At 41.2% G+C, this 22,889-nt stretch overlaps 1 non-coding gene across 1 annotated transcript; it reads left to right on the top strand.

Moving 5' to 3' along the window:
• Positions 1–22,567: 22,567 nt before the first annotated feature.
• On the top strand, positions 22,568–22,674 carry LOC133046355 (U6 spliceosomal RNA). The gene has a single exon (XR_009690486.1). It is a non-coding gene; the product is annotated as a U6 spliceosomal RNA (small nuclear RNA).
• The last annotated feature ends 215 nt before the right edge of the window (positions 22,675–22,889 follow it).

Here is a 22,889-nt window from a genome sequence, read left to right as displayed (position 1 = left end):
TCCTCTAATGTTCTTATATCTTCTTTCTCTTTGTCCACGTATTTGTTTAGTCATTCTTTGATTTATTTAAGTTTTAATTGAAGTGAATTCAGGAGAAAATCACTTTGTTTTTCAGAATTATTTTTATGCCACTCATTCCACATTCCCTAAGACCATTGTGGCAGGTCCTTCAAGCTGAAATAGCTTGACCAATGCTTTTTTTAAAGATAGATTTTCTTTATTAATAACTCTAACTGTATTTCTTTAGATACAGGAATTTTGAACTCAAACACTTAGGAGAAAACAAGTTAAGGCTGCCTTATCCTGCGATTCATTACCAGGAACATCCTGCAGGTGAAACAACTTGGAGAAGAGGTAGGAGGGGAAGGGGAATGAGGGAGGGAAGATAAAGAAAAGGAATGAAATTGATCAACTAGAACTTTTTTCCTTTTAAAAAAATTTTAATGAACAACATGAGATGAATAAATCAGCTTGACCTTGGAACAGCTCTGAAGTAAAGCCAGTTGCTCTAAAACCTGGCCCAGGTAATGAATGAGATGAAAAATGGGTGTATGTGTTTACTGGAAAGTCACATGGCCACGCTTCCTGCCCCTGCTTAAAGCAACCCCCCTCTTCCCACACACACTAAAGTCTCCCGGGCACCTCCGCCTGCTTCCACCCTTGAACTTGCTCTCTACTGCCTCTAGCTCCACAGCTACTTTCTTTCATGTATTCTGTGAACAACTATCCATTTAATACTTAAAAAATTCCAAGCTACTCTTGGCGCTGCAGATATGGCTCTCAATAGTGCCTGTTCCTCTGCCTGGGCCACCGTGGAGGCCTAAAACTGCGTGGGGTCTTTATTACAAAGAATTGGCCGACATGATTATGGAGCTTGACAAGTCCCAAGTCCGCAGCTGGCAGCTGGGGACCCAGGAGAGCCCACTGTGGTCCAGTCTGAAGGATGCAGGGTGTAGATGCAGGAAGAGCTGATATTTCATTTTGAGGCCTTCAACTGATATGATGAAACTCACTCACATTAGAGAAAACAATCTCCTTTATTCAGACGGCCAATTGAAATGTTTATCTCATCCAAAAACACCCTCACAGAAACACTCAGTATAACATTTGACCAAATATCTGGGCATTTCAAGGCCCAGGGATGCTGACACATAAAATTAATCATTATGAGTTCCTTTTTGGGGTGACAGAAATGTTCTAAGATTAAATAGTGGTGGTGGTCCCCAACTCTGTGAATATACTAAAATCACTGAGTTGTACATTTTAAAAGAGTGAATTGAATGATACCTAATCGTCTCAATAAAGCTGTTTCGAATTTAACAAAGACAAAACATACTCAAAACTCAGAAACAAAAGCAAACACAAGAGCAGGCATGATCCTAATAGTGATACTAGTGCCATGAGATGTTCATCTAGAAATCCATTCAGTACTTTGCTTCTCAAAGTGTGGTCCATGGGTCAGCAGCCTAGACATCATCGAGGAGTTTGTTGGAAAAGTAGAATCTCAAGCCTAGCCCCAGAACTGCTGAGCCAGAATCTGCGTTTTAACAAAATCTCCCTCTTCCAAGCAAAGTTTATAATAATAGTAGTAGGCAGAGTCACAGGAGACTCAGTCCTCTCTTGGGAAAAGAAGTCCTAACACAGACTACCTCCTCTGCCCCCCGGAGCCCACCGCCTCGCCCAGCCTTGCTGTCCCTCCCCGCCGTGGCGTGACCCTGGGGTCTACGCTGCCCTTCAGCTGGCAGCGTGGACTTGCCTGCCCTGGTGCACATTGCAAGGAGCAGACATTCCCTGGCACCTGTGTGTCTGTGGGTGCCTCCAGCTAAACCCCGCAGTTGAACCGTTGGAAATGTGCTGACCTTCCCCGAGGAGCTGATGCCCTCCCCTCACAGTGATCAGCGGGCAATCAGACACCATCCCAGTGACATTTCCTCACAGCTGCTGGCCATGGCCTTTAGTTCCCCTGGTATTTAACCAGGGTGACGCAGCCCCTGGCTATGGCATGTTTGTTGGTGTGAGCGGAGCCCGGGCTCGTCTCTGCTCCCCCGCGCCCAGGATTTCACACCAACTTGCAGTCTGAGGGCACCTCAGCCACCACAGCACAAAACCTCTCCTTCCTCTTCTGCTCAGGCTTTGCATTTTTATGCTCCCTTTTGAGCGGCTCTCTGTCAACAGAGCATTGCAGGATGGAGCTGGAACACGACATTTTAATGATCAGTAAAATCAGACATAGACGACCATCCAAGGCAGGATGCTACCTGAACTCAGTCTTTCTGATTCCAGATGCCTTTGTCCTGGACAAACACTGTCCCAAATCCTTCAGCTCATCACAGGTCAAAGTCCAGCAACAAAGCACCCGAATCACAGGAAATCCTCTGGCAGCTTTGTTCTGTTTTGTTTTTTTCCTTCCGGTGTTGCTGAGATGTAATGGATACACAGTATTGCATAAGTTTGAGGTATGCAGCACAATGATTTGACAGTGGACATCATGAAATGATCCTCACAATAAGTTCAGTGAATGTCTACCACCTACTACAGATACGAAAGGAGAAGGAAACATTGTTTTCCTCGTGATGAGAACTCTGCCCTTTGCTCACTTTTCTTTCCCACCCACAAACCAGCTTGCTCTGTCTCAATCTGGAAGTTCTGTACAGACCGCCTCCAGCCTGGGCCTTGGTGAGTGGCTCCCGCAACCGCACAGAACTGGTCCTTGAAGGTTTCTGTGGCATCTGCTGCCATCAGGGAGGATGCGCCCCTGCAGCTGTGACCCAAGGATCTGGAAGCCACCACCCTCTCAACACAAATGTTTCCTGACAACCACGGAGGTGGGGGATAGACACAGATGTTGCTTCAGAAGACTCACAGCTAAAAACATAGCTAACCAAGTAGTCATATGCACTTCTGCCTGCAAATTCTCCCGGGAATGCATTAGTGAGTGAATCTAATTTGAATATGCCTCCCTGGCTGCCAAGGGGCCTGGGGAACGTCCTTGTTTACCCTTTGACCTCTGAAGCACAGGAAGGCTTGTGATCAGAAAGGGGGTGAGAATCTAAGGGTCCCTCGACCACGTCTAACACACATAGTCAGAGCACCTTCGGAGAGGTTTCAATGTTACATAATCAAATTCGTCATTCTTCCCCTTTGTAATTTTTTCTCTTGCTTCAAAGCTTACAATGTCATCCTGCTCCAGAGAGATATAATAAGTGTTACATTCTGATTTCTTCTTATTTTCTTAATGACACAGTGAGTCCCCTACATATGAACTCAGTTCCATTCTGAGAGCACGTTCATAAGTCCGATTTATTCATAAGTCCAACAAAGTTAGCCCAGGTACCCAACAATCGGCTACATAGTTCAGTTCAGTTCAGTCACTCAGTTGTGTCCGACTCTTTGCAACCCCATGAACCGCAGCACGCCAGGCCTCCCTGTCCATCACCAACTCACGGAGCCTACTAAAACTCATGTCCATTGAGTTGGTGATGCCATCCCACCATCTTATCCTCCGTCACCCCCTTCTCCTCCTGCCTTCAATCTTGCCCAGCATCAGGGTCTTTTCCAATGAGTCAGCTCTTTGCATGAGGTGGCCAAAGTATTGGAGTTTCAGCTTCAGCATCAGTCCTTCCAATGAACACCCAGGACTGATCTCCTTTAGGATGGACTGGTCAACTAACACAATTGGCTACATAGTACCATACTGTAATAGGTTTATAATAATTTTTACATCAATAATGCCCAGAAAACAAGCACAAAAGATTAGCATTTTTAATCTTACAGTATAGCACCTTGAAAAGCACAATAGTACTACTACATCATTGCTGCTTTTACTCTTGCTTCAGGACATCCTGGGCTTAAAATAAAGATACTATACTCTGGGCTTCTCACGTGGCCCATTGGTGAAAAATCCACCTGTCAATGAGGGAGATGCAGGAGACATGGGTTTGATCTCTGTGTCAGGAAGAGCCCCTGGAGAAGGAAATGGCAACCCAGTTCCAGTATTCTTGCCTGGGAAATCCCATGGCCAGAGGAGCCTGGTGGGATACAGTTCATGGGGTTGCAAAGAATCAAACATGATTGGGCATGCATGCATGCACTAGTGCATGTACTCTATGCAGTACTGTACAGTAAAGTACACAAAATCACAGCTACTTCTAGAGGATACACAAACATGACAATGTATGCCAGCTTACGTGATTGGACGTGCAAACGCATGTTGGTATCTTTGAAAGTTTGTAACTTGAAGGTTTGTTGTAGCAAACTTACTGTACTCTCATCTGAAATGAAGATGGGTGTAGAAACACAAAGATAAAAATAATTGTTGGGGAATAGTAGATTTTTTCATTGTTGCTCAAAACTAAACGGTTATTTGTAAAATTTAAAAAATGATCTTAAAAAGTAGCAATATACAGATTGTTCAAATCTACTTTGGATTTCTGGTTATTGTAACTGGCTGTGGGCAAATCATGTCATAAACTAGGCACCAGTTAACACTGATGTGCAGTTTTTAAATACATGGGTAGAAGTTATCCTCAACTTTGCGCTCTCACCAAAGTAAAACTTTGGTCTGTTCTCATAGGACAGCTGATGGGACAGAAGTCCACAGGATCAGAAAAAACAAGGCAAGTCAGAACTCATAATCATTAAGTGATAGTCTCTCTCTCATGTGAAGCTTAATTCAGAAATGATTCCTTCAATAAGGACCTACTGTATAGCATAGGGAAATCTACTCAATGTTCTGTAATAAACTAAATGGGAAAAGAATCTGAAAAAGAGTGAATATGTAGGTATGTGTAACTGAATCGCTTTGCTGTACCCTGAAATTAGCACATTATAATAAATCAACGCTGTGTGCACGCTAAGTCGCTCAGTCGTGTCCATCTCTTTGAGACCCTAGGGACTGTAGCCTGCCAAGTTCCTCTGTCCATGGGGCTCTCCAAGCAAGAATACTGGAGTGGGTTGCCATGCCCTCCTCCAGGGGATCTTCCCAACCCAGGGATTGAACCTGTATCTTTTATGTCTCCTACGTTGGCAGGTGGGTCCTTTAACACTAGCGCCACCTATCCAATATAAAATAAAAATTAAACTAAAAGTTAAAACAAGTAATAATTCTTCTTATGAGATTTTAACATGAGGCTTTCCATAATCTTTAATTCTTTTAAAAAAGTCAGACTCCCCTAAACCCTCAGAATGTACTTCAGTTGTCCAGTACTTTAAAGACCCTCACCACCCCACAGATTTCTTTTCACCACAACATTCTGCCCGTGTTCTGCCTCCTCCCTGTGATGGCTAGGGGCTGGATGCCAATGTAGGGAAGGTTTCCCAGAGCAGCATCTGTGTCCCCACAAGACCTGGGGCTGCAGCCAGCACGGTGGTCCTCAGAGTGCCCCCAGCGCCACAGTGGGTTGGTTTAGTCAATTGCGGCCTCGCTCCAGCTGTTACATCCTTAGGAAACCTAAGACTCTGTTGAGCCACTTTTCCCATCTTTGTTGTGGACAATCATGTGAGCTTATCCCTTTTCATGGGGTCTGTTGAGGAAAGAAAGTCATGAAGGCTGGTTTTCCCAATCTTTACTAAACATCAAAATAACTTTCAGAAATTAAAAAAATAATATAGATAGACCCAGAGATTCAGATTCAGTGGTCTGGGGTGACACGCAGGCATCTCCCAGGAATTCTATTCTGCAGCCAGGGTTGAACACTGGGGGAAAAGAAATGGGGGACTAGCACCAGTGACTATTTTGCTCTTGTTTGCTTGAGATTTGTCTCGTAGCCTAGGAACCTCTCAGTCACAGGTAAACCAAGACAGCAGGTCACTCTAGGCTGAGAAATTTCTTCTCTCCGATTTCTTCCAAGAAAGCCCGTCCCATGAATGCACCAGTCTGCAACAATGCAGAGGACACACACTGGCTTACAGACCCCAAGGCCAAGCTGCAGCCCTTCTGCTGCCCCCACCACTCACACCAACGGTGGCCCGGGGCTCACCTGGCTCTTCAGGGAGAGGGTTTCCTTATCTTCTGCTCCCTCACTTCCACATCACGGGGATCAAGCAACCGCACACAGGACAGAAGGGGAAACTGAGGCTGGAGGAGGATGCTGACTGACAATGCTGGGTCCCTGGTTTGGGGAGAGTCTCAGCAGCCCCCCAGGACAGAAGGACATGCCCATGCCCCCACCTCCTCCCCTGGGACCACTCACTCTGCATGAACCCACATCTGCAGCTCAGACACTGTTTTTGGAAGTTGTTTCCCAGCCTCACTCTCAAACTCTTCCGTCTCAAAATGTAGCTAGGTATCCCACAAAATTGGGCTTTCCAGGTGTTGCTAGCAGTAAAGAATCTGCTTGCCAATGCAGGAGACAGGAGAGATGAGACACAGGTTAGGTTCCCTGGAGGAGAGAATGGCAACCCACTCCAGTATTCTTGCCTAGAGAATTCGATGGACAGAGGAGTCTGGTGGGCTACAGTCCAGGGGTCACAAAGAGTCGGATATGACTGAAGTGACTTAGCACGCATGCACCCAAAATGTTATGGTGACCTTAAAGCTGTATTCTGTTCACTTCTATAGTAACTTTCTATCGTCGGCCATCTGGGAAACAGAAACGTGGTACCCACAGACACTCTGTGATGCAGGAGGAATACGGGGGCCCACATCTTCCAGAGATGCCGGAAGAGTCCAGGGGCTGCTTGTCTTACATCCAGAGTTACTGGCCTTTTGACTGCACACTCTCACAATAAAATCTCTGAGTAAACTTACTTCTTCAAAACGTAGTTTCAAAAATAAATAAATAAGGACAACTAGCACCTTGTTTAAGTGATGTTCTCATCAGGGTTTGACTGAGCAACTTGGTAGGACCAACTCGCCCGTCTGGAGTTGAAGGGACAGAAAGGAACAGATTTTTAAAATAATTATTCATAAGATGTCAACTCTCATAACACTGTTTCTTGATTATCTCCTGACCTGAGGGGCTCTTGCTCTGCTCTCAAAATAACGTGTGACATGCTGACATCCGGCTGGTCAATGGTAATGAGATATTTAGTGGGTTAAAAAAAGGCTGGATGAGTAAGTCCAGTCTCAACCCTGCTTTGTCTTCAATCCACTGGGACAATTCACATAGCATTTCAAAGGGTAATTGGTAACATGAATTGAGAGTTTAATCCTAAACATTTATGGTCTAGGTTGGGGTGGGGGGGGGGCAAAGAATAAAAATGATCCAAGAAAAATGTAGACTTTCTTGAGGGAATTTTTAAGCATCAAGGGGATGTGCAGAATAGAAAAAATGGCTGTCAGGAAAATTTCAAATCCCGCTCCATCAGTGTTCTGGCTGTGTGACCCTGGACAAGTCATATAAACTCTCTGAGTCTCTTCCCATCTTGAAAATGAGGTAAAACACCTCTGGGGACAGCGGTGATGATGAAATACAATAATACACAAGTATCTTGAGCATAAAAACATTATCCAAGTGATACTTGCAAGATTTAGATGTAAATCATTATTTTACTTATGTTAAATTTTAATGTTTCCATTTTGAACTGAACTTCCAAACATGTTTTGTTGAATATTGTATCTGATTGGCATGTGTAATGCTTTGAAGAACATGATGTGAGTAGAAATTCTGATTTAGAGAAAGGTTCTGTGATTCTCAAGGGGCAATGACATTATGCTTTTTAAAAAATTCATAGTGGCTTTTATTTGAATTAATTTTCATTTCAGTTTCTTGGAGGGTAAATATCATAATGTGTGTATGTCCCTAATTTTTTAAAAAATTGATTTACAGTGATGCATTAGTTTCAGGTGTACAACAAAGTAAATCAGTTTTATACACACTTGTATACATTCTTGTTCAGGTTCTTTTTCCACATTATGTTTGGTTCAAAGTTGCCTTCCAGGTTGGTTTCAGAGGTGCGGGTCTTCCCTGAGTTTCTGCCACATATGAGCAAAGTGGCTTGAGAAGGCGAACTGTGTGAGATGAGGCGCTTGTCTCATCTATAATTATGGCACTCTGACCCTTCCCCATCACAGGGTTCTTGCAAGAACTAAGAGAAGGTGTATATGAAGGGGTGACGTCCTGTATAGGCATGAGAAAGGCCATGATCCTGAAGAGTCCAGTGAACTCCGGACAGGTATTCACACCTTAGGGATCTAGGTGTATGTTGAATTCATGCACTTTGGAGCCCCAGAGGAATCTCCTAAAGACACCAGCTTGGAGCCTCCTGGAGGCAACCTACCCCCTCCACACTTTATAGAGAGGGGGTTGCTCTGTCTCAGCTCTTGACTGGGCCACGCCTCAGGAGCAGCCAGTGCCCCCTGCCTGAGCCTTGACACTACCCGCAAGGTCCCGGAGTAAGTCCCACCCGGAGAAGAGCGCCTGCTGCCTGATGAGTGTCCATCACATCGTTGTCATCCTTGCCCACAGCACAGGGGCCTGCTTCAGACCCAAGTTGAGGATGTCCAAGGTCAGGGACCCCCCGAGGAGGTGATGCTGAACTCACTACTGTCTCTGTCTCAGCTTTCAAAGACCAGTGAAGAAAATGACTCTTAGGAAAGATATTCAAAGGGCCATCCTACTAATTCGGCTGTCTAAATCATGACCCTTGGTCTTTTAATACATGAGTGTTCTTTATCAGCCAAAAATTGTCTGATTCTTTTTTTAAAATGGAGATGTAACTGACATACCACATTACATTAGTTTCAGGTTTACAACCCAATGGTCTGATATTTGTGTATGTTGTGAAATGATCACCACAGTGAGCCTAGTGGTCAGTGACTGCTGTTAGAGCCGACAGGACTTTTAAAACTGACTCACACTAACCAAACTTAAGAGACTGATGTATAACCAGAATGCAGGCATGTGATTTCACAACAGGGGAGGCGTCCATTCAGCAAAGAAAATCCATGTCCACCACCCAGCACACTGCCTCCCCTGTGAAAGGACACACTGTGAAAGCATTTGGGGGTCAAAATACTCATCAGAGCTTGGCTGGTGAACATTGAGTTTGACGCATAGAATCAGCCGCTTCTCCTTTCCATTCACTTTTCCTAGAACATTCTTAAGGCATTCTTCAGGACAATCTATGTGCTTGTCATTGTCCCTCTCTGCTGGGTTCCTACCAAATATCCATCCAATGTGAAGTGCCCCTACCTCCTTGGTTGACTTCACACAGAAGCAGATCCCTCGAAAAGAAATTAGTTCAAACCATTTATTTGGAGAGGAGCTGGGAAGGGAGTCAAGAAAGGGAAGGAAAGCATGGCAGGGTGTGTTGAGGAGGTTGTCACTGTGGGCACCTGGGTCTCAGTTCCACTGGGGGCTCATGAGGAATGATGTAGAGCACTCCTGAGAACAGCTACACTGGAGGAGCGAGGAGGCTGGGAGTTTCTCTTCCGACTCCATCACCATCACCAACTCCATTTCCGTTGGCCAAGGGATGCTCCCAGAGACGTCATTTCCCCAGAGCCACCCTGAGCCGAGTGTACACAGAGGATTCACTAGTATAGAGAGTCACAGGTGTTGGCAGCGTGAAGCGGTCAGATGAACAGGCATGGTGAGTTGGGGTGGGGAGTGGGAGATGTGCAAGGCACTGCAGCATCTGCTAATATCCCACTGGGCATGATTTGTGTCAAGTCATTTTAAAGATGGTTGACTCATAATTTACATATGATTATTCAGGGATTAGATGGAGGCGACCATGGCAGGCTTTCCTCAGTTCATGGACATCACCCTGAAAACTTGTGTGACTTTTTTCTTAAGACAAGTGCAAACACTTTTAAACTTTATTTCCTGCCTACCTACCAGAGTTCCTGGGTGGCTGAGGTGATGAAGTAAGATAAAGGATGTAGAAGAGAAACATGGTTGATGACAGTGTATCATTTTCCACAGTTGCTATAATGAATGGCCACAAATATGGCAGCCAAAGCAGCACACACATTTGTCATCTCACAGTTTCCAATGACCAGAAGTCCAGGGACAGCTTATAAAGCACAGGATTGCACACGGCTGTGATCAAGGTATCAGCCAGACTGCAATTGTATCTAGGGCAGATGTCTGCTTCCAAGTGGGTTCAGGGTATTGGCAGAATTCATTTCCTTGTAGTTATGTGATGGAAGGGTACCCTGAGTCTTTGCAGGACGCCAGTTAGGGACTATATCCAGGTCCTAGAGGCCTCTCAAATTTTTTTTTTTTTTTTGCCATATGGGCTTCCTCAATATGGCAGTTTACTTCATCAAGTCAGCCAGGAGAATCTCTGCTAGGAAGGAATCTTGTGTGTGCGTGCGTGTGTCTGCTTAGCCGCTCAGTCGTGTCTGATTCTTTGTGACCCCATTGACTGTAGCCAGCCAGGCTCCTTTGCCTATGGAATTTTCCAAGCAAGAATACTGCCGTTGGTTGCCATTTCCTTCTCCAGGGGATCTTCCTGATCTAGGGATCAAACTGACATCTCTTGCATCTCCTGTATTGGCAGGCAGATGCTTTACCATTGTGCCACCTGGGAAGCCTCAGGAAGGAATCTTACATAATATAAAATCATCACAGAAATGCCAGTCTATCATTGTTTCCTTATCATGTAACCTGTTCACGGGAGTGACACCCATCCCTTTGGACACACTCTGTTGGGAGGAGGCACGTCCCAGGTCCGGCACGCACTCACAGGAAGCAGATGGCACAAAGGAGTGGACTCAGGAGGTAAGGGATCACTGAGGGGTCACCTGAGATCCGTCTGCCAGATATGTAGTGCATACTCAGTATGAATGTGTTTCCCTGGTTTAGACTCTTCCATGCCCGCATGTATTATTACTGTCACAGTACATTTATGCCAGAATAAGGCCTCATGATGGACATGGACTCGCTGGGATTGAGAATGCAGTGCAGACATGACAGCTCCGTGGTGACAAGGAACACTGTCAGATCCCATTACCTGCCTGCACACAGTTATCACACATTTAATGTGGTGAAATGTTATGGCCACATCACAGTCAGGCTGAGCTGATGGTTTTAATTTGGGTCTAACGCTAGGGCTATGCTGATGCTTTTCACCACTGGCTACACCCGGGGAGTCATATTTCCATGAGCTTCTGCAGTCAAGAGGAAGTCTTTGTTCCCTCTTCATCTTGAAATTTTCAAGCAACTGAAAGCTAGTATTTACCAGGTGGAAAAAACTGTCATTAGACATTAGTCCCTTGCATTTTATATGAGATGAGATTCTGAGTGAGTTATGCAAATAGAGAGGTTGATACATTCAGGCTTCGGGATCTCTAAGTGGCAATTGAAATCTGGCTTCCTAAGGAACTGGTTTTTACCAACTCTTTTTAAAAGAGCTCATACAAGTCTGCAGCAGCCAAGATGTCACCTGCGTATAAGCTGCAAAAATGCTTTATGTTCATGCAACAACCATTGACCCTTGAACAACATGGGTTTGGACTGCATGGGTTCATTTATGTGTGGGCTTTTTCATTTCCCATCACAACCCCAACCCTGCTAGTTAGAGCTCCCCCGCAAAAAAATGACTTGGCAGTCAACCTTCCCTGCAGCAAGGAACATTCATGACTTAACTTGGAGGATCATATTCTTGGAGTGACCTCTGTTGATTTTGGAGAGATTGAGCCCATTTTATTGACTGGTGATGGTACGACAAATGTATATGGATTAAGAAATCCATAAGCAAAGTATTACAATCTTTATAATCTCATTTTCTATGAATTCAGAACCTGAGAAGTCTGGGGTTGTGATGTTGGAAAGAACAAACATTGTGAAGAAGACAAATTCTAGAAGTTCCAATTGATACAATTCTGTGTCCACACATAAATTCCTTGAGGATGCCACTTGTGGGAAGGGCCCAGTTGATTCTAAAATCTCCTTTTGGAGATTTGATCCAAAAGGCACTGGGAACATTCCCCAGTGCTTGTGCAAATGACCATGGAGGCTATGAATAGCTTGGAACTGATTGGCTGTGATCAGCTCAGTTTCATTATTGGTGACAAACTCTCAGAATATCCATTTATATATATATATCCATATATATATATGGATATATAAAACTGAGTCATTTTGCTGTATAGAAGAAATGAACACAACATTATAAATCAACTATACATCAATAGATTTTTTAAAAAACATCAAACCTTAAAAAGAATTATTATGAGGAACTATTGAAAAGGTAACCCATTAATCAGATGCAAAACTGAGGAAGATTGTGTCACAGTTCCCAAATTTTAAACATCTACAGGTTCACACATCACATGTGGAGATAATTCTGTCATTATTTTTTCTAATAATTTTCTTCTACTTGATTTAAGCTTAAATAATGTACTCATCATTTTAATGCAGATAGGTACTATTAAGGGCTTCCCATGTGGTGATAGTTGTAAAGAATCCACCTGCCAATGCAGGTGGAGGAGACCTGAGTTCGATCCCTCAGTGGGAAAAATCCCCTGGAGTAGGAAATGGCAACCCACTCCAGTATTTCTTGCCTTGATAATTCCATAAGCAGAGGAGCCTGACTGGCTATAGTCCATGGGGCTGCAAAGAGTCAGACACGACTAAGAAACTAAGCACACACTTGAGATATTATTAAAATTATGTTTTTTCAGGACATCATATAATAAAAAGTACAGGGAAATATGTAAAAGTATGTGATTTGGGGTCAGATGGACCAGAGTTGACTTCTATGTCAGTCACGTATCAGCTGGTAGCATGAGCAAGTTATTGAAACTTTCTGAACTTCAGTTTCCTTATCCATAAATTTGGGCTAAGAATTTCATAGAATTATGGTGTGGGTTAAATGAAATCATCCAGGCGAGATGCCAAGTACAGGTTTGGCACGCATTAAACATGAAACAAATGCTCTGTTTTCCATGTTTGTCATTATTTCATGTAAGTCCTGGCTAGTTTATAACTAGAAAATGTAGATTAGGAAAGATATCCTTCTTTAAGTGCTGTCCAATAGAATTATAACACAAGCCACACATGTAAGTTTAAATACCCAAGTAGCCCCAGTAAAGTAAAAAGGTAGAGGTGAAATTAATGATACATTTTATTTAATCCAATATATCTGAAATATTATTTCAATATGTAGTCAGTATAAAAATTATTAATGAGGAACTTTTTATTCCTTTTTATACTCAGTCTTTGAAATCCCATATTCACACTTAAAACATTTTAAGTGCTTAACATCCCCACAAGTCTACTGTCGGTCATGTCCAACTCTTTGTGACCCCATGGACTGTAACCTGCCAGGCTCCTCTGTCCATGGGATTCTCCAGGCAAGAATACTGGAGTGGGTTGCCACGTCCTCCTCCAGGGGATCTTCCCAACTCAGGGATCGAACCCAGGTCTTCCAAATTGCAGGCGGATTGTTTACCGTCTGAGCCACCAGGGAAGCCTATAAAAATGATTAACGAGGAAATTTTTATTCCTTTTTTATACTCAGTCTTTGAAATCCCATGTTCACACTTACAACATGTCAAGTGTTTGACAGCCCCACGTGTCTACTGTCTTGGACAAAACACAGTTGGAAACTTTTGTTTGAAATGGATTGTAGAAAAGGCTTCTTCTGTCGTGAGGGTGGCGTTGGTTGTGGGAGTGCTATGAACCAGTGCCTCTTGAATATAAGAATAACCTGTGGAGCAAGTTAAAATGCAAATTCCTGGATCCCAATTCCAAAGATTCTGACTCATTAGGTCCAGGTTAGGGACCAAGAGTTTGCCTTTCCAGTAAGCTCCCAATTGAGACGGATGTTGGTCCATGGACCACAGGTTTTTTTAGTCTGTCATTTTCCTTATTAAGATAAATTGCTATGGTAACAGTGAAACTCTGTTTACCTGAAAGTCTTAAGAGAATGAATCATTTTGAACAGAATTTCATCATAGCTAATTTCTAAATGCATGGTCAGTTTTCCTCTACAATTTAAATTTTGCTCTAAAAACTGTATTCTATACTTTCTCAGCTTCTTAATTATAGCAAATTGAAAATAATTTTACTTTTGGTTTTTATTCAGGTCACTATAAGCATTATTTATTATGCTGTGCCATCAAGGAAGTTGCTGATTGTTTCTCCTTTTGTGGGAAAAACAGTTCTTTGAGATTTTGTGTATGCATTCTGTCATTTTTTAAAACTTCTTATCTTCTATTGGAGTACAGCTGATTAACAATGGTGTGATAGTTTTAGGTTGGACCACATTTTTGGGTACATTGGTGCAAAGTCTCCCTCTTTGAGTTTTACCAGGACCTCACTGTCTTCATTAGTTTTCCAAAAGACTACATGCACCTGCTTTGGCCACAGTAATAGAAATGCAGGACTTTTCCATGGCACACATATCAGGTCCTATCTATACCAGCCCCACATACTTATGGGATTGAAAGCTCGCAGGCTGTTGACTATGCTCTGCTAGTTATTGGGCTGCTACAACCCAAGCCTGGTCGTATCTGGAGAGCCTCATCTCCTCCACCAGCTGAGGACCAGCTTGCTCTTGCTTCCCCACACCCAGTGATCTGGCCGAGGTCCCCCTGGGGCCTGTGCCTCTTCAGCTGTTACCTCTTCCTTCCAACCATCATAGGCTCTGCCATTAGTATTATCTTGAGTGTGCATTTAAGATAGTTTGGCACAATGGACTGGCTGAATTTACATGATAATTTTGTCTTAAAATCAGCTCAGTCTATCTAACATAAGGATACACTAATATATATTCAGTCTTTCTCCATAGTATATATTAATGATCATTCCTTTTGCTTGAATACAATGATGCTAACATTTAGGCAGCATATCATCTGCTCAAATACATGACTTCATGCCTGTATTCACATGTCAGATAATCTTTATTGCTTATCATATTGCCACTCAAAAAGATGTTGAATAGTTATGATGGAAACTATGGTTTAGTCAATGTTTATATTTAACTTAAGTGATGTGCCCACCATCTTGTCTCACCTGAGCACTATTTCAACAATCTGGCCTCATGGTCCTCTGAGAGGGTGTGTACTGAAAGCTCAACAATCTATTCTGTAAAAGCTGTTTATCATTTAGTTGGGGAAAACTATGCAAATGAAGGAGATATAGCTCAGTAACGTTAAGCTCACCTAAAATGCCATGAAGCTCCGGGCACCCAGTGACCAGAACCACGAGAGGCAGGAAATGGGCTGAAGAGGTGGACCAGGTTTGAGTGATGCTTGTCACTTACCAGTCTGTGTAGTAGGAGGCCAGTTACACAACCTAGTTACTTCCTAGTCATTTCTCCAAACTTAGTTTCCTGTAAAACAAAAATCACAAAACCCCTAGCTAATGGGGGTGACTGTGAAGATTAAATAACGTCAGATGTGATTGTTCCAGAAGGAGAAAAAAAGTATTCCTCACTTGGTAATCTGAAAACATGTCATGAAGGAGACAATACTTGTGTTGGATCTTGAAAACTCGTAAGATTTGTTTGATCTTTTTTTTTCAATATTTTTTATTGGAGTATAGTTGACTTACAATGTGTTAATTTCTGTTGTACACCAAAGTGATTCAGTTATACATATATACATCTAAGTTTTATTTTTCATATTCTTCTCCATTATGATATTGAGAATATTGAAACAGGATACTGAATATAGTGCCATGTGCTATACAGTAGGACCTTGTTCTTTATTCATTTTGTCTTTTTTTTTTTTTAGTATTTTTAAACATGAATGAATCCATTGTATAAAATGTTAAAGTTACCTAGAAAAAAATCACTAATGATTCCATCATTCAAAGATAGTCCCTGTTACTATTTTGGTGTGCTTTCCTATCTATCACTTGGTCTTTTTTATAATTTTATGTAAAACAGCGACATCTTTAATACAACTTTTCCTATCTCGGGGTTGGCCAATGTCCCCACATTCTAAGGCAGGGTACAAGAGCACCTATGCAGGATTTTCATTTGGGGTGCTCTTTTGCCAGCATTAGCTCACCACCCATCTTCATAAAAAAGAAGAAAAGCTAGAGAAGTCATTAAGAAGTAGGGAGGTTTGCGGAAAAAATGCTTTTAGGTCAGTGGCTCTCGGGTGGAGGCAATTTTACCCCGCAGGGGCCTTTGGCAGTGGTTGGAGAGATCACTGGTCGCCACAACTGAGAGCCGAGGCTACTAACATCTAGTGAAAAGAAGCCAGGGATGCTGCTTGTCATTCCAGAATACATGTGGCAGCCCTGCAATAAGGACTCACCCAGGCCCAAACGTCGATCGTGCTGAAATGAAGAAGCCCTGCCTTACAGAGTGCCATCCTGAGCAGCACACTCTTCCACCCCATGACTCACAAGGAGCACCGCCCTCTCGCCTTGATCTAAGCATAGAGACTCAAGAAAAATACTTGGATACCTTGGGCCTCTTGAGCTTGCTGGACACAGTAGTAGTATTTGATTCTCTCCTGGAAAAATAAAAGATGAGGAGCCGAGGGAAGTAATCAGTGCCAGCAGGTGGGGTGGGGGAGCCTGAGTTAAGAAGTACCTGCACATCAAAGCAACAACAAAAACTGAACTGTATACTTGAAGTTTAAGACTTTCTAACACCATATACAGAAGTTTAAGAAAGTATGTCTTAAGTGTTCTCACCAAACACACAACAGAAGGGGTAACTATGTGAGATTATAGATATGTTGATTGACTTGATTGTGGTCATTTTTTCACAGTGTATGTGTATATTAAATTATCACATTGTACACCTTAAATATGGGGCTTCTTGGGTAGCACAATGGTAAAGAATTCACCTGCCAATGCACAAGATGCCAGGGACATGGGTTCAGTCATCGGATTGGGAAGATCCCCTGGAGAAGGAAATGGCAACCTACTCCAGTATTTTTGCCTGGGAAATCTCATTGACAGAGCAGCCTGACAGGCTATAGTCCATGGGGTCACAAAAAGCCAGACATGATGGAGAGACTGAGCATGCATGCACACACACCTTAACTATATATGATTTTTATTTGACAATTATATCTCAATAATGGAGAAGGAAATGGCAACTCACTCCAGTATTCTTGCCTGGAAAATCCCATGGATGGAGAAGCCTGGCAAGCTACAGTCATGGGGTCACAAAGAGTCGGACAGGACTGAGTCACTTCACACATCTCAATAAAGCTGGAAAAAATTTCAGACATAGAATTGGGTATTTTTTGTTAGGAAATTCAAATACTGAAATACTTATGAAGGTATATTTAATTTCTAAATATGTAAAATGTGAAGCAAGCACATGTTTATAAATTGTATCTACATGACACCATAGCAGCTGAACACGAAATGAAATATTCAATTCATTTTGTAGATGTTATGCTTTCCCTCCATCAAATGTCTCTGTTTTTTCTCTTAAATGACCTGATATTTTGACAATTTATGAATTCAAAATGCTGAGAGCTTACTGACTTGAGGCTTTTTCTTAATTATTGAGATACACAAATAAATCATAATATTCTTAAAAAAAAAAAAAAAAAGTACCTGCACTTCAAGAGTTCACTGGGACCAAGATCCCTGTTTCTCTGTTTTGCTGGCCACACGGACCGTGGCTATAATCATCTCCAAAGGGATCATTTCCAAGAAGATGTTGAAAATAGCGACAGACAGCCTGGCGTGAGGGTTGAGGAGACAGTCATGGGCACAGAACCATCCTGATGAGTGGAGAGGGCAGAGGGGAGCTGTGCAGAGAGAAGGGTCAGAAGATGACGCTGTGGTGGAGGGCACAGCACACGCTCTGAGGATCCGTGGGTTACCGGCCGTCACAGCCAGAGACAGGATGGTACCCATCTTTTCTGACCTCTGCTTTCCTCCCTGCCTCCTGCAGCCCAGGAGGACAGGGAGTCGGGAGCCTAGTGGGTGCAAAGGAAGATGAAGGAGCAAAAGAGGGGGTGAACTGAGAGACTGGGATGGACGTATATACACTATTGATAAAGCGGGTAACTGATGAGAACCCACTGCACAGTGGCAGGGAACTCTGCGGGGACCTGAGAGGGAAGGGAGTCCAGAAAAGAGGGGATTTATGTATCTGTTTACCTGACTCACTTGGCTGGGCAGTAGAGAGTGACGCAACAATGAAGCAAACACACCCCGATTAAAAAAAAAAAAAAAAAGCCATAAAATATGAATGTTTGCTTTGGAGCAGCAGCAATAAAACAGATGCCATTTTTCCAGAAAGAATCTGAGTGAGAAAGGATGATAAAATGGAAATAGTTCAAGATGTCTTTACAACTTCAGAGGACTAGCATTTTAAAATTCATTCAGCAATTAAAAATGACAACAAACACTGTTTTTAAAGTTAGAAAACAGAGAAAAACTAAGCAGGTGTTTTCTTACTGCATCCAAATGTATATACACATAATGTAATTACAGCTAAGTAAATGTGAGTTTAATGAAATATATGCAAAAATCTAAACTGTACAATATGTTTTCTCAACCATTTCATAACATTCTTTGTTCACTCACCAAGATTTCCAAAATTGGAGTATAGCCTTTGCACTTTCGTAAAGAACAAAAATTTGCTTTTAAATGTGTATAATTAGCTTTTCAGACTATGAATTGATGCTGCTTCCACAAAAATAAACTCCTAAAAGTAAAGAAGAAAAGGAAAAGAAACAAAGTGGCACAATTGTAAAGAAACCAACCAAGTCTTTTCTCAGGAGAGAAGTTTACCTTAAATAAGAGACTGAAGCTTGGATGTTAGTCTAGACTTTTCAGTATCTTCAAATGACTGCAAAAGCTAAAAGATTTGCTCACAAGTTCATCCTGGCAACAGAAGGTATGAGTATTTAGAATTTATCTGAAATGTTGTATGAAAAAAATAAAGGTATGTTATATTTGCAACCTACCAAGTCCAGTTTATGCAACAAATTGGTTACATGCATTATATAATATATATGGTATAAATATGTGTGTGTGTGTAGAGAATATATCCATGTATAATTATATCATACATATAACAAATAGGTATACACACATATGGGTATGTATATATATTATATATTTGGATCACACTGTATCAATAGTTTTATATCATGATTTATTCACTCAACATTTTACTATAAGATTATTTTCATGTCACTGAAATAATGTCATATACGTATATCAACAATTCATGTGAGCAACTCCTAATTTTGTTGTTGGAAATTTCAATAATGAATTACCAATTTACTACTGGAAATAGCACCAAAATGAACATCCTTATGGATCTCTGCCTATATTATGATTTCCTGAACTTTGGTTATGAATTTGGAGTTCCCTGTCTGTCCAGTGGTTGAGAGTCCATGCTTCCACTGCAGGGGGCATGGGTTGGGGAAGTTCCACATGTGTAGAAAAGAAAAAGATTATTAATTTTTTTAGTACTATTGATATTTTTATCCAATTGCTTTTGAGAAAGCTTTATCATTTTCTAAAATTACTGTAACAGACATAACATAAATCTTACCATCTTAACCATCTTTAAGTGTACAATTAGAAAACCAAGATCACGGCATCCGGTCCCATCACTTCATGGCAAGTAGATGAGAAACAATGGAAACAGTGGCTGACTTTATTTTTGGGGGCTCCAAAATCACTGCAGATGGTGACTGCAGTCATGAAATTAAAAGATGCTTGCTTCTTGGAAGAAAGGTTATGACCAACCTAGGCAGCATATTAAGAAGCAGAGACATTACTTTGCCCACAAAGGTCCTTCTAGTCAAAGCTTTGGTTTTTCAAGTAGTCATGTACGGATGTGAGAGATGGACTATAAAGCTGAGCACTGAAGAATTGATGTTTTTGAACTGTGATGTTGGAGAAGACTCTTGGGAGTCCCTTGGACTGCAAGGAGATCCAACCAGTCCATCCTAAAGGAGATCAGTCCTGAATATTCACTGGAAGGACTGATGCTGAAGCTGAAACTCCAATCCTTTGGCCACCTGATGCGAAGAACTGACTCATTTGAAAAGACCCTGATGCTGGGAAAGATTGAAGGCAGGAGGAGAAGGGGACGACAGAGGATGAGGTGGTTGGATGGTGTCACTGACTCGATGGACATGGGTTTGAGTAAGCTATGGGAGTTGGTGATGGACAGGAAAGCCTGGCGTGCTGAAGTCCATGAGGTCGCAAAGAGTCGGACATGACTGAGCAACTGAACTGAACTGAACTATTTGCGTTAAGCATATTCATATTGTTGTACAAGAAATTTTCAGAATTTTTTCATCTTTCAAAACTGAAACTATGCCCATTAAACAACAGCTCTCCATTTCCTTCTCCCCCCAACTGCTGGTAACCACCATTCTACTGCTTCTATGAATTTGACTATTTAAGATAATGCATATAAGTAGAATCATACAGTATTTGTCTTTTCATAACTGATTTATAATGTCCCCAAACTTCATTCATGTCATAGCAGGTGCTAAGATTTCCTCCTTTTTTAATTCTGAATAATATCCCATTTTATGTATATGCTACACTTAGTTTATCCATTCATCTATCAATTGACATTTAGATTACTTCCACTTGTTGGCTATTATGAATAACACTGCTATGAATAATGAGTGTACAAATATCTCTTCAGAATCTTTTTTTAATTCTTTTGGATAAAGGACTTGAGTAGACATTTCTCTAAAGATTATATTAAAATGGCCAACAAACGCAGGAAAAAACATGTTCCACATCACTAATCATAAGAGAAATGCGAATCATAACCACAATGAGATGTTACTTTAAGCCCATGAGGGTGACAACTAATAAAAAAAAAAACAAAACCAAAAAAACAGAAAATGAAAAGTGTTGACAAGAATGCAGAGACCTTGTAAACCTATTGGTGGCATTGTAAAACGGTGCAACCACTATAAAACATAGTATAAACTGAAAGTGTTAGTCGCTCAGTCGTGTCTGACTCTTTGCCCACCAGGCTCCTCTCTCCATGGAATTCTCCAGGCAAGAATACTGGAGTGGATTGCCATCCTCTTCTCCAGGGGATCTTCTCGACCCAGGGATCAAACCTGGGTCTCCTGCATTGCAGGTGGTTTCTTTACCAACTGAGCCATCAGGTACTTCAAAAAGTTAAACATAGAACTACCATATGATACAGGTTTATCAATTATATAAATTGCACACCAGCAACATGGATCTTTACACATTAGATGCACAGCATCAGTTCTATCCCATTCTAGTGTTCAATGTGAGTCAGACTATCCCAATTCTAAAGAAAAAGAAATACATGCCACCTCTTGATGAGAGGTTGACGTGCATGTTACAGCAATGGAGGAATTCTAGGTGGCTATCTTTACAGACCATTTGCAATAAATAATTTGATGGATGGATGGTGATAATCTTATGCTTTATTGTGCATTTCATTGATTACTTGCGGGGTTTTTCTCATGTTTCCCAGTCATTTTGTAGTTCTGTGAATCATCTGTTCATGCCTTTAAAGTGTCTTTGACAGTTTTTAAATTTCATTTATGAAGTCTTTATGTATTAGATTTGTTGATTGTAAGAAAATATGACATTAACTCATTTTCTATATTTATTGCAAAACTCTCAATCCATCCTATAGCATTAAATATTTGTATGCAAAAAGCATTCTAAAATTTTTAATTTTTAGAGCAAAGTCTGTTGAGTTTTCTTGTAACATGTTCAGTGATGATACATAATATATGTCATCATAGTGAACAGTCATCATCTTTGGCAACTCAACATTTAACACTTTTCCTTAATTGAGAACATTTCCAGTTGTTGGGTTTGGAATGTGACAGGCACATGCCTGGTGGTATATAAATATATAAAAATTATATATATATATATATATATATATATATATATATATATATATATATATAGTTCACTAAGGGAACAGACAAAAATTGAAGTATCTCTATTCATTGATTGTTTTCCTTAAAAAATACAGAAATGACACTTGACTAATACCCAGTAGAGATACGAGCCCTGGGGACTGTGCCTGGGTCACACCAGTTACAGGAGGCGCCCTGGGAGAAGGCAGCAGCGATGCTCTTCCATCTTCTTCCTTCTCAGAGGGTTTCGGTGTGTTACCATTTATTTACAGGTGCCTAAAAGGGGCATTTATAGGTGATAGTACCCAGCTTTATTTAAACTATCCTTCAGATATGGACACGTGTCTAGAAGCTTTCCTGCAAATAAATGTGTAATGGACACAGTATCATCAACGTAAAGTGAACAACAGAAGAACAGCAGAACTGACACCCCACTTCTTAGTATCTGCCTTCAAAACTCATCAGATATGCCCAGAGATTAGTCATCAGAGTTAGAATGAATGAGAAGGCTATCTGAGGCATACACATAGACTGACACCTCGTGTACACATTTCATCTCAATAGCTAATAGCAACAGGAAGTCACAGTAATTGGCAAGACGATCTACATAAAGGTAAAAACAAACATCCATCATTTTTTTTACAGATTAAAATTCACATGATGCTTATCCGGTACTTCTTTTTTTCCCCTAAACATAATGATAGATGTTTATACTGAAATTTTTTACTGAAAAATCTTTCTGAAGAGAAAATTTTCAGCTGTGGCAGCATTAAAAGTTGGTATTGAAATAAACTTAAATAAAATAAAAATAAATAATAAAAATAAAATAAATATAAAAAATAAAAATAAGTGCTCGCTTCGGCAGCACATATACTAAAATTGGAACAATACAGAGAAGATTAGCATGGCCCCTGCGCAAGGATGACATGCAAATTCGTGAAGCGTTCCATATTTTTTTTAAAAAAAAAAAAAAGAAAAAAAAATAAAAAGAAAAAAATAAAATTAACTTAAATAAAATAAAAAAATAAAAAATAAAATAAAAGAAACAGTTCTTGGATACACTCTCAAAATAGTGATAAAGGCAATGTTGTGGTAAAGCATTTGAAATAATGCTGCTCTTTACAAACTATTGTTTATAACCATTTTAGGGCATAAGTAAAATACATTACCA

The sequence above is a fragment of the Dama dama genome, chromosome 24 (genome assembly GCF_033118175.1).
Source record: "Dama dama isolate Ldn47 chromosome 24, ASM3311817v1, whole genome shotgun sequence".
In the NCBI taxonomy this organism is placed as follows: Eukaryota; Metazoa; Chordata; class Mammalia; order Artiodactyla; family Cervidae; genus Dama; species Dama dama.
This window is presented reverse-complemented; position numbering and strand designations above follow the sequence as displayed.